Raw genomic sequence first — 12,961 nt, forward strand, 5'->3', positions numbered from 1 at the left:
AGTTTTTTTTTTTTTTTTTTCTATTCTGACACGGCTCCGTGTTAGAATAAAAAAAAAAGAAAAAGCAGTGTTTCTCTCCTTGGCGGCCGGGAGCGGGAGACTCCCGGAGGGCCAGGGAGAGTTTTTTGTTTGGAGATCAGTGCCCCTGGTTAGCAGGTAACCAGGAACGCTGATCTCTCTGCAAGTGGCCGGAGCCAGCCGTAAGATCACGGCTGGCTCCGCCAAGCTGTCAGAAGCAGGCTGTCGGCCGGCCGCTTGACCAGCATCGGCTTTCAGCGCGGCTCAGCCGAGCCGAGGCATTTGCGTTCGGCTCGACCACGTTCAGGAGCTGTAGGGCTATAGTGAATAGCCCATACAGCACTGAACCGAAGGGGTCCTGGGGCCGAAGCTAGCCGAAGGATCGGCCGAAGCTACGGCAAGATCCTCCGGCAGCTTCGTGAATAGACCCCTTTGTGTCGTTTTTAATCCCCATCAGGTTTTACCACACAAAAGCACAAAGGACCTGCTAAAGTTAAGATTTTCTAGCAGATTATAGTTCGAGGTTATAGAATATAAAATTTTGCACCTGTTATAGCTTCATTAGAATCTGACATAGTTGATTCGCATCTGGTTGTGGAGTAAATGGAAACTGTACATTGCAATAGTTAGGGTCAAAGTTGAGAATGCATGCTCTGTGGCAAATCAGGTTATGGATGCTGATTATGGGATTGTAATGACCACATACACAAAACAGACATTTTACACCATACACATGCAGTGTGCAATGATTTGTTGTAACTCACTTTCTCTCTAAGTTTAATGGCAAGTGCAACTCCCAGTTCCATAGCCAATGGCATCATAAATCGCTGTACAACTCAAAACCCTTTCACCTCCTGTAAGCAGGGTGGGACTTCCTTGTTCAAGGCCTTCAGATCAATTACAATGGCTGCTATGACTTTTACTCCACCAAACAACTACTGTGGACAATCGAGAAATGAACAATAGAAGATACAAAACTAGAATGAATAAAGTTGGAAAATAGTTCAAGAACGCTATATACTTAAAAAAAACAGCAATAGTCATGAAACATGTTTCATAACTTGCTAGTTACGTACTGGCCTATGTAGAAAAACCAATGTATATCATCACCCCATCAAACACATTGTACTTGCTAGGCAAAGCACTCTTTCATTATATGCGTGTTAATGTCATATTGGCTCCATAACTGAATCTAAACAGGAAAAACAACAATCCTGGGCACAACAGAACCACAAGAAGTTTCCCATCGCTTGTCCATATTCTCACAATTAATGTTTCTAAATACGGATCCACTTAAAAAAAAAACCTGCCTAATTTGTTTTAAACCAAAGTTGTTAGTGTCAGCTTTTATCAATTAAATTGCCATGGCTTTCCTGATAATGCGAATCTACAAGGGAAAAAAGCTGTATTGGTTTAGATGAGAAATTGTAAAAAAGATAAACATCCTGATTCATGACAGCATCTAATGTTACATGGCCAACATTTAAATGTTCCTTTTTATTTATTTCTTGTTTTCCTTAAATTATAACCTATGAGACCAATCTCAAGATGCTTCAGCTGCAACTACCTATATTTTGACAAAATGCGTGTTATTCACAAAAGGGTGAAGAGATTGGAGAAGGCAGGAGAAGTGAACAATCTATGACAACATAGCTGAACTGGAAAGTGAGCTGAATTGGAGAATTTTTCAGAATCGGCTATTTTGGCCTATATTGTTCACTTCTCCTGCCTTCTCCAAACTTTTCAGCCTCTTGTGAATAACCCTGAATATCTCAGAGGAGAAGCAAAGTCTTAAGGGACTATCATCAACTCCAATCAATAAACTTGAACGAGTGCTGACTTGCTGCATGCAGACTATAGGACTAAGCTGTCAGCACCTTTTTATGTCTTTAGTTTCTTTCCTTAAACTTGTTTGAATTATCATTTGACTCGAAATTTGAATTCAGTATTGCCAAGTAACTTAATTTTCATATGGATTTTCAAACTTTTCTGGTGAGGATAATGAGAACTGCAGCACTGGGCCCATCCAGCTTTGGGGATTAGGTATAGTTATGACCACTGTAATTCCACCTATATGTATAGCGAAGTTGTTTTAATTATAGGAGTTTTATGTTAATTGCATTGTAGATTAGCAGGTTTTAGTTTAAAGGTTTAGGTCATAGCACAAAAGTAATCTTAGATATTAAAGAATATCTGAAACATTGCATTGTGAGGTTAACATACGATGAAGGTGAATGGTCTAAAAACCTGGTCCCAAAGTAAGAGTTTGTTAAAGCTGCTACACCACTGAACTTGCCTAAAGTCCTTGTTGAGAAATTTCACAATCATTCATAGCAACAGGGAGTGGAAGACTTTAGGGAACTTAGGACAAAACGTTAGAGGGTGTTAGAGAAGTTAGAAGAACGAAAATAAGTATGAATCAGCTTACAGCACCAACACCTGGATACAGGAGTCTTTAATTCAATCATTTTAAAATGTATGCCTATAATAGCTTCATCTGGACCACTAAAGGAAGCCCTTTAAAGTGGCACTAAACGCAAGAGTTAAATCTTAAAAATGCATTCAAGTACCTTAATTATTGATAAAAATGTAACTTATTTGTGCAACACTCGTCTATAGATCCTCAAATCTTCTCTTAATTTAGGCTGACACTGTCCTTCCTTCTGGAGGGTGGCTGCCTTTGTTCACCTTGGTCCCTGTGTGTCCCCCATGATGGACTACAATCTCAATACAAATTAGTAAACTAAACGTGAGATTGTAGTCCATCACGAGCGAGCTTGGGGCGGTGGCTCCTTTACAACACATACAGGGAGCATGAGGAACAAAAGTAGCCACCCTCCAGAAGGAAGGACATTGTCAGCACAAATTCAGAGATGATTTGAGGATCTACAGATGAGTGATACATAAATAAAATACATTTTGTTAATTGTTAGGGTACTTGCATTTTTAAAGTGGATCTTTACTCATATCTTTAAAATAACAACAAACACACCTTTAGTAATGTTTAGTAATGACAATCTACAAACACATACTTCTAGATAATTGCAGGCTTTTTATTCTTTGCATACCTTATTTCTCTTTTCTTCCCCTGTCTTCTGACAGTGGCCATGTTTACTAAGGGCAAATTATTAGCTCTCCTATTACTTTCTGGATTTATGGCACATGTGACTAGACATGTGACTAGGACATGTGACCATGCACATCATCTCAGGGGAGGAAAATGCCTTTCCCTGAGATCTCCTTAGATTATAGATGAGATTTCCCAGCAATGCCCTGCTGATGACAAGGTAATCCCAGTGTGCATTGCTTTGGCAAACTGAAGTCATTTTGCCCTTTCAAAGCAGGAAGTGAATGCTCTGCAAGTGTAAGTACTTCAAAATCACATCATTTTACACCAAACATGTCTATGTTATTATTAATCATCATACATAGAGGGATGCATTGGTAGAATTTGATTTTTAAGTGTAAAGGTCCGCTTTAAGATTTAACTCCTTAGTTTAGTGTCACTTTAACGTCTTCGTTATAAATCACATTTGTTAACTTTGGTTAACATTGGATAGGCTTAATTTAGTACAAATCATTTTCTTGCAGCTGTAACATCCTAACTATAAATACAATATAAGAATATTGCAATTACATTTTCCAGTATTTACAGCGTTTGCCTTTGAAAAAAGCCTAGAGCAATAAATTCTTAAAAGCCTGACAATATCTCAGCATAGGTATGACGTTTATTTTAAGGCATATTTTGAGCATTTCATACATAGCCTAAGGGACATTTTTATTTTGCGAGCCTCATAACAGTGCAGGAACATTTCTAACCAATATGTATATCTCTTACCACATTTAGATGCAGGACAGAAAGTCAGCCTCCAGGTGTAGAACATTTGATAAGCCAAATGCAATGTTGTACAGCAAAGCTTGAAACCTGAACACACAGTGCTGGAGGAGATGTTAATTTTGAAAGTATGCATGGAAAAGTAATGTCCTGAACAAATCTCCTACAGTATCACACTGCTAGGACAAAAATAACTAGGTTTATTTCTTATATTAGATGAACACTGTGTGATTGTCTTCCGTTATTCATTCTTATCATTCTTAGATTTTATCCACTGTCCCTCGTTAGGTTTTTCAAGAGCTTTACAGGTCCTGGTGTGACACAGAAAGTAGAACTCTGCTCTGCCAGATTAATAAGATTATATCATTACATATAAGATACTGAATACTGAATATATTGAATACTGCATTTATATATACTATGATTCCTAAATTTTTTTGCATCCATTGTGATGTGTTTGTTGAAGTCACTTCCAGTTTTCCAGCTGAAAAGAACATTTGGATACCCTATGTTAGATCACCTGTTTTCATAACCTGATGCAGAGTGTTTATAACTGTAGCCAGGGCCATCTTTAATATTGATTGGACCCTGGGCAAACATCTTGGGCCCTCTCCCCCCGCCCCTACCCACCACGCCACGCCCCCTACCTGCCATGCAGTTTCTCTCTCCCCTCAACATCCCAAATCAATTTATTTATTTTATTATGCCTGGCACAGGACAGACTGGAAGACGGTACAATGCCTGGCACAGGACAGACTGGAAGACGGTACAATGCCTGGCACAGGACAGACTGGAAGACGGTACAATGCCTGGCACAGGACAGACTGGAAGACGGTACAATGCCTGGCTCAGGACAGACTATTCCTATTCCCCATATGGGATCAATATAATAAGTGGTCTTTCACCCTTCATATCTCGGGCCAGTGCTTGAAAGGTCAGCTCGAAAATGTTGGCAGTGCCTACACCAGCTGGCATTGAACTGGGTGAACCAGGCATTGCATGATTTCAGCAGGATGGGATAGGTGCCATTAGCCAGGGACACTACCAAGTAGTTTGGGCCATACAAGTGAGCCTGTACTGGGTCCACAGCCAGAAGCACAATTTGGGGACACAGAGCAAGCTCAGGCCCAGCATCATCACTGTTCTGAGCTTGGCTGTGCCAGACATGAGACACTGTGTTGAATAGAAGGTCACCAACACTCACAGGGTTCAACGTGTAAATTTTTGTTCTTCTTTATTGAACATGCATCACCAAAAGCCAATGTTTTGGGGCCGCACAGGGTTTCTTCAGTAGGGCAACATAGTGCCATTTGAAAAACATGAGATACAGACTTATTTAGTGGATACACTATATAAGTCTGTTGCCACAATCAAACTGTTGCCACAATCCTATTCATACAATCCTTCATATTCTTTTATTATCGGAACCATTAGGCAGTTGAAAATTGACACGCTCTAACTAGCATTTTGTGCAATTCACCCATCTTTCAAATAATATATATACTGTATGTATGCATGCATGTGACCATATCTCACATGCATACACATACTAAGGCCAATTTAGACAGGATCCAATTAGCCTACCATCATATCATTGGAGAGCGGAAGAAAACCAGAGCACACAGAGAAAACTCACACAGAGAGAACATGCGAACCCCATGGAGGTAGTGTACTTGCAGAGATTGGAACTGAGATCCCCATTGCTGCAAGTCAGAAGTGCTAACCAGTATGCCACTGTGCTTAAAACATAAGAGTAAATAGTCTTTATATACTGAATATTGATAACTCTGAAAAAATCATATAATAGGACTACAGATTATATTTTAGATCTTATTGCACCATCTCCCGTGCAGGTAAGTAGAGGATATAAACGCTGAAAGTAAAGAGTAGGTTGTAGCATGATGCAATGGACAATGCATATCTTATTACACTCATCCCCATAGATAGAGCCGACGTGTGACGTTGAAACTGTCACACGTCGGCTCAATTGATCGGGAAGTCAACGAACACATGCCGCCGCTCGCTCACTTCCTGATCCTCTCCCTGCAGAGAGCTGTGATTGTCAATCAAAGCTCCCCACAAGGATTACCCCCCTCCCCTCTCTGATCCTCCAACGCTGACTGGAGGGAGGGACGAGGGGTGGCCGTAGCTGGTTCTGCCTGCAGATAGGCAGAGCTCCCTGTCAATCAACCAGCTGGGTAGATCTCGACAGTATTGTCGGGATCCATTGCGGCTGCGGCGCTCTCACTATATAGCAGGCAAAAACCTGCTATATACTGAGTTTTGGGTCACGGGAGGATGTTGGTATATGTCCTCCCGTGACCCTAAAGAGAACCATGGGGAAAAAAAGGTTACCCCATAGTTCTCTGTTAAGTAAATAGGCTGCAATCACTTGTTACAAAGTTTAGAAAAGGTGCAAAGTGCTACATGCTATTTGGTAGATATATAAGGCTGTGTCATAAGAGTGATATTGATTCTGGCGACCGGTGTCAGGTTCACTTAGAGACTGCCTGCCAGTCTCTATAGAATCACTCTCTTGGTAGAGACGTCAGCAAGTTGTTGTTCCCTCACTGCACTGATGCTAGCAAGCAGTGTTCGGAACTAGTGAAGCAGTGATTCCACAGAGGTAAGTGGAAAGCTATCCTGCATGACTTTGCCACTGGCGATGCGTCACTAGTGGTAGAGTAGATCCAAGAACGTCATTCCTAAGTCTGATGAAGGGGACCCTGCGTGGCCCCAAAAGCGCTTGCACTTGGATGGCGATTGTCTGCCATTAAATGGGCTAATTCACTTTATTATTGGTGTGCTGGTGATGTTCTTGGACCTATTGTATAGTGCACAGTGCCGCCTGTATTCACTACAAGCACCCGCTTGGATTTCACAGGATTTTTATGCCGGTAAGGAGTGCAGCGAGTTTCACCTGTATTTCACTAGTGGTGGTCACCCCTGCAACATCAGCCTAAACATGCAGCTTGTTAAGGAAGTGGAGTCTAAAGTTATGGTGGTATCATAAGATGCATGGGCTCCCTCTAGTTCAGGAGTGCGCAACTCTGGCCCTCCAGCTTATGTGGAACTACAAATCCCATGAGGCATTGCAAGACTGACAGTTACAGGCATGACTCCCAAAGGCAGAGGTATGTTGGGATTTGTAGTTAAAGCACAGCTGGAGGGCTGGAGTTGCCCCCTCCCTGCTCTAGTTGCAGGTTGCTTAGAGATGAAATTCTCACCATCACCTCTATTCAGACACTGCATATTATGCTAAAAAAAGCAAAATCATTTTCTCTCTCTAAACTTGTTTTTGTTCACTACGTGTCGCTTAAACACTTTATTATTATGTAGCATTGTGATTACTTATTTTAATGTGTAGTAATTGTATGTTTGAATAAAAGCATTTTTGTATTTCAGCTTTCATAAAACAGCTGGCTTAAATGGAGAAACAAATTGCTAGCTCTCCTAAATGCTGCCCCCATTAATATATTTTATTCTTTGTTCAAAATATTTCAGAAAAGCTTTGGCAGCAAGCCACGAATAACTGATTGCAACTGATATGTTGGGTAATGTTTTTTCTTTGCCCTCCGGATGCCATGTAGTGAAAACTTTCATTCACGTTTAGGAAATCATCATTTCGGCAACACGTAGTTACTTTCCATATGGTTTGCCAGTGAATGAGGCCTGTGTTTCAGCCAAATACAGCCAGTCGGAAGAATTTACATTTTTCACATCCTAATAGCAGATGATTTTTTTCCCCACTCTAATGGAAACGAGACATAAATTCTGTCTGCATTTCTTTCTAGAAATATAAGCATTCATTACCATCGTGAATTTGAGATGTGGAATTATTTTTCTTCCCTACTGAAACATCTAATATACTACTTTACTTCTTTAATTATATAGCAAAAGAGAAGTGCTATGTCAAAATCCATAACAGCTAATCAAATAATTTATTAATCTACCCAGTGTAAGTTGCTGATTATTGACTGGGTGCTTATATCTGTTATCATATACTATCAGTGATCTTTAAATTGCCTATGCCTACCAAAATTATTTTATTTTAAGTATTATTTTATTTCAACTAATATATTTAATCATTTCAAGCAGCCTTTGTGCTCTGTATAAACTAGATAGATAAATTGACTCATATTTTTGGGATTCTTAAAGTAAACCAGTGCCCAAAACATATTTACATATTCTGAACAAGCAGTAAATGCACTTAAAAAAAAACTCACTTACCTCTGCATATACAGTATAACAATTTTGAATAGATTAGTTTTCGAAGGCCACAACAGTGGCACTGAAATCTTACCTCTTTCTCTATTAACTTCAATTGCACCAGACTCTTGGCAGGCTGCCAGCCCTCTAATGTAAATGACCAGTTTCTAGCATTTCTTTTCAGAACTGACTAACTTTTTCTGATGTCAACCAATTTGTAATATTTCCCGAATACCATTAGACGTTCACCTTAAGTAAGGTATGAAGTTTGAAATAAATTGACTATCATTTTAAGCAGCTATAAAGTGCAGGCACGTAGAGATTTCATTCCCCTTTGCTACAACGAAATGTCGGCTGTTTTGAATGGGCAAAGCTCCATCACTTCCAGGTATTGACAGAGTTTGCCATTTCCACCTCACACGCATTCTTACAGACCAAGGAGGCAACCCATCACAGTGATGGGCATATAGCAATGCGGGTATGGAAGCAGACAAACTCTGACACTACAGAGACCCAAGCAATTTGCGGTTCAAGAAAATGGGAATTAATGTGGCTGTTCGGGACAATAGCAACAAATAATTTTCAATGCACTTTCTGGCCTCTGAACTGGTGGCTTGGAAGGGCCAAACATGGGAGTTTCTTATGTGCCAGAAAAAAAGTCAGGGTTTCAAGCAGTCTTTATTCAGTGTGTCTTGGAACAGACATGGATTAGTTAGGGAAAAATAACTGCAGACTGCAGAAAAAAAGCTAGGTGCTTTTGCTGGTGCTGATACATGAAAAAATATCTATCTGTATTTACACCAGTTGCAGAATCGGGCTGGAACACAATGCCTCGCTTTGCAGCCGGCTCACTTCTTAGTGGGGCAGTAGGGGCGTGGCCGGCCATTGAAGTGAATGGCACCGTAGCCACGTCCTCCAGCCGCAATGCGATCGCCCTCACGGGATTGCAGGGCACATTGTGCCTGCAGTCCGGTGTGGTGTGATTAAAATGCTGCAAGCACTATTTTGATCGCACCAGACCGCAGGCACAATGTGCCTTGCGATCCCGTGCGGGCGATCGCATTGCGGCCGGAGGGCGTGGCTACGGTGCCATTCACTTCAATGGCCCGCCATGTCCCTTCCTGCTCCACTAAAAAGTGAGCCGGCCGCAATGCGAGGCAGTGCGTTTCGGGCAGAATCAGGCCGGAACGCACTGTAACTGGTGTGAATGGGTCCTGAGTCACAGACACACAAACAGTGTGTTGTACAGTCCTATAGCAGATTAGGGAGATATTACAAAGTTCTAGGGTGGGTTAAATGCTAATTAAGAGCCATGCAACACTTTCATTCAAGAAGAACTCTGGGCAGTTAAAAACGTAACCCTTGCATAGGGGATACCCTCGTCTAGGGTCTAGCAGCCAGATGGGACTGAGGTTCGGGTGAGTATATCTTTTTTATTTTACACCCTAGTCCAAAAGAAGCACTTAAACCTTGCAGTGAGGGGGTAGCCCCACTGCAAGAGTTCATTTTTTAACTGCCTGGAGATTTTCTTTAAGAGTTTTTTTTTAAAAGGACTACCAGGAAAGAAGCCAAAGTTCAGTACACATAAATGACAGAGAAACCAGCAGTTTGACAGCAAACGGCCTCGGCGACTAGCTTGGAGAAGTGTTTCTGAGCTGTGAGCTGCACTCAGTTTAAAAAGGGTGAGCACTAGGGAGGAACTAGTGGATTGGCCACAAGATGACAGCACTGATTAGCTGTTGCAAAGAGCAAGATAGGAACAGAGCACATGCCTGGAAAACTACAAGCCACAGCACAGCCCTGCATGTCTGTGGAACCAGGGGTTCCATGTGGCTGTAGAACTATAATTAACATTTCAGCTGCAGTTCTGCAGCTGAACTGGGACACGATGCTATACACCCTTGAGAATGAGGGGTAGGACAAAGGTGCAGTATGAGGCCTAAATAAATTAATGTTATGCAACCTGCAGGAGGAGAAGGAGGAAAAGGGTGCATTAGCAGGCCAAAAACATGGCATCTATATACGCTTGAGGAACAAGGAAGACATGGCTTTTGCTGGCGATATGAGTACCCAAATGGATGATAATTTTACTATGGGTAATATGCTGCAGGCAGAAGCTGCAGACCACAACGGCACTGTTGATAGCAGATACATTAAAAAAGGCCCACACTGCAGAGCTCTTTTAATCGGCAGCCTAGTCAAGTGATCGAGTACTGTCCAGACGCTGATCAATTTCTATCAAAAACATACCTGATGTCTATATTTTTAATTTTTAGGAAGATTGGGGATACAAGGGTAAGTGGGTGGTTTGTAGAATGTGATGTTGTGGTTTTGAAGCGTTTTTGTGCACGTTGTTTTGACCTATTATTAAACTTTCAAGACAATGCATTGTGGTACTGCAAAAACGAAGCTCGCAAACTATACTACCAAATTGTGGCGTCACTGGCCAATTTGTATGAAGTTGTAGGCTTAACTTTTTTTCTTTTTTTTTTTAAGAGTATAATTTCCTATAGCTTTTAGATCTATTGTAGCTGCTACTCCCAACAGTCAATTCAAAAAAGCAATATTTTCTAGTTATGATTCCTATGGGGATGCTTGTGCTACTGTATTGAAGCAAAGCAATTATGTAAAATTTCAAGAAAAAAAGATTGCCCGCTCAAAATATGTGATGTCAGAATATGGTTTTGCAGATGCTGAGACGCTGAGAATCGTACTGTTCTTTATCACCACATGCAGCTTAAATAATCTCCAAAGCTTGTAGTTAAAAGGATTGGTGTTTTTCCCATGTCACACTCTAAATTGCATAAAAAGGAGGAACCTCCCACCGCTGAATGTTATTTTGCAAATTTATTTTTGCATTGACACATCTTCTCCAGGGCAGTGCCCACCTCCCCACAGGGGCGGATCCAGAGTCCAGTCTGGGGGGGGGAAGCACTGCCAGAAATTAAGCCCCCCCCATCTGGCTCTTCCACTGCTACTGTGCCACCCCTTTTCTCTCTCACTACCTATGTGTTCACTGCCCCGGCTCTCCCCCTCTTCCCCGGGGTACAATGCACTCACCTGGCCTCTCCTTCTGGGATATTTCCGCCGCTGCCAGCCGTGGGTGGTCTGTACTCACACAAATTAGGCAGCTGCAAAGCCCCTGCGTGGGCCGAGACGGCTGCCTAATTTGCCTGACTACAGTGCAGCCTCTGCTTTGGGTCCAGATTGTTCAGGGCGGCCGGCCAGGCCCAGCAGAGGGGCGGAGGGAGGGAGCGATAATAATAAACGCAGAGTGCTGAGGTCAGTAATGTGACGCAGACTGCGGAGGTCAGTAATGTGATGCAGTGCGGAGGTCAGTAATGTGACGCAGTGCGGAGGTCAGTAATGTGACGCAGTGCGGAGGTCACCGGTGTATGATAGAAAAGGGACTTACAGTGGTGATGTGCTCTGTCCTCATGCCCTCTTCTTCCTCTCCGGGTGGTGGTGGGGGGAGGGGCAAGCATCAATGTCTGTGAAGCTTCTCCTTGTCACTTGCAATAGCAGAGCTTCTCAGGGGAATGGGGGGGCATGACTAGACTATAGCCTTGCAATTTATGTTAACATTTTTTGGGGACAGATAGAGCTTTCTTTTGGAGGTATATAATCACCACTATATATATTACTATATAATGAAAAAAGTACCATAAATGTAAAAAAAAAACAAAGTTTCCCTACGTTATGTTATAAAACATTTATTCTTACCCATATTTTTAGTAAAACATAAAAGTTGGGGTCACGTCTGGTAAATAGACACCAAACATGTCAAGCCTTGAAATTGTGTGCGCTCGCAAAATCGCAAAAACGCCCATAGGCGACGGTTAATACCCTTTTACTGCCCATTAGTTTAGTGTTATCAGTGATTAATGGCTCTAAAATTATTGCTCTCACTCCGACGTTTGCGGCAATATGTAACATGTGTGGCACAATAGGCGCAATTGTCATTTTCGCACGTAGGCTCACCCGACGCATATCTGCGTGCGTATGTGGGGGGCGGGGACTTAAATTTGTTTTTGTTTTTTTGTTTTTTTACACTGAACCGCAGTTAACTCTGGGACAGCTTGACAGCTGTATGTCCCGGTCGTGTGTGGGGATGTACTCCTGTCACTGGTACGGTACCGCGGGTGGGAGCGGCTCTATCTGACCCTTGCATATTAGCCTTGAAAATGGCCAGCATTGATTTTCTTAGATTCATGCCCCCTCCCAAACTTCATTGAGATTTGACTTTACGTTCACAATTTGTAAGATGTACGATGGGCTCAACAAACGGACTGCAACCCGAACCCAAGCGTATTAACTGATTCCTAAGGCCATCTATACAACTACAATTTTTGTATTCTGTTTCCAAAGAGCTTGCATTTTTTAATAAAGTGTTTGCATAGTTTTATTACTCTTCAAGGTAGTAGCAACAAGTACACTGCCTGAATTTTGGCCTGTAAAACAGTTTAAAAGAAACTCTCTGGTCTTCTTATCTCAGGAAAAGCACAAATCAACTAGGATGTATTTTCATAAAGGTACATTTTGTAGAAACATACTCTCTTTTTTTTTTTTAAGTAAAAGCTACATGTTGTATAGGTTAAACTTATTAAGACTTTGCTTTAATAGATTGCTAGTCTTGCAGAAATCAGATTTGTGTGGGGTCAAAAGATCCTGGGAATTGTGAATTATAAGCAGAAACAATGGGATGCTTAACTATCCTTCACAGTAGCTGAAGGATTTTCTCCTTATACTCATTCTTCATGAATCCAGATTTTAGCAATACAAAGGTTGTTTGGAATATTCACCTACTTCCTACCCTTAGCTATATACAAGTAAGAAACTTTCAAGATGGCAAATTAAATTGATTCTAGTTTTTTTGTAAAACAAATCACAAATGGTTAT

The sequence above is a fragment of the Nanorana parkeri genome, unplaced genomic scaffold (assembly GCF_000935625.1).
Source record: "Nanorana parkeri isolate BGI_ZX_2015 unplaced genomic scaffold, ASM93562v1 scaffold1277, whole genome shotgun sequence".
NCBI classification, from domain to species: Eukaryota; Metazoa; Chordata; class Amphibia; order Anura; family Dicroglossidae; genus Nanorana; species Nanorana parkeri.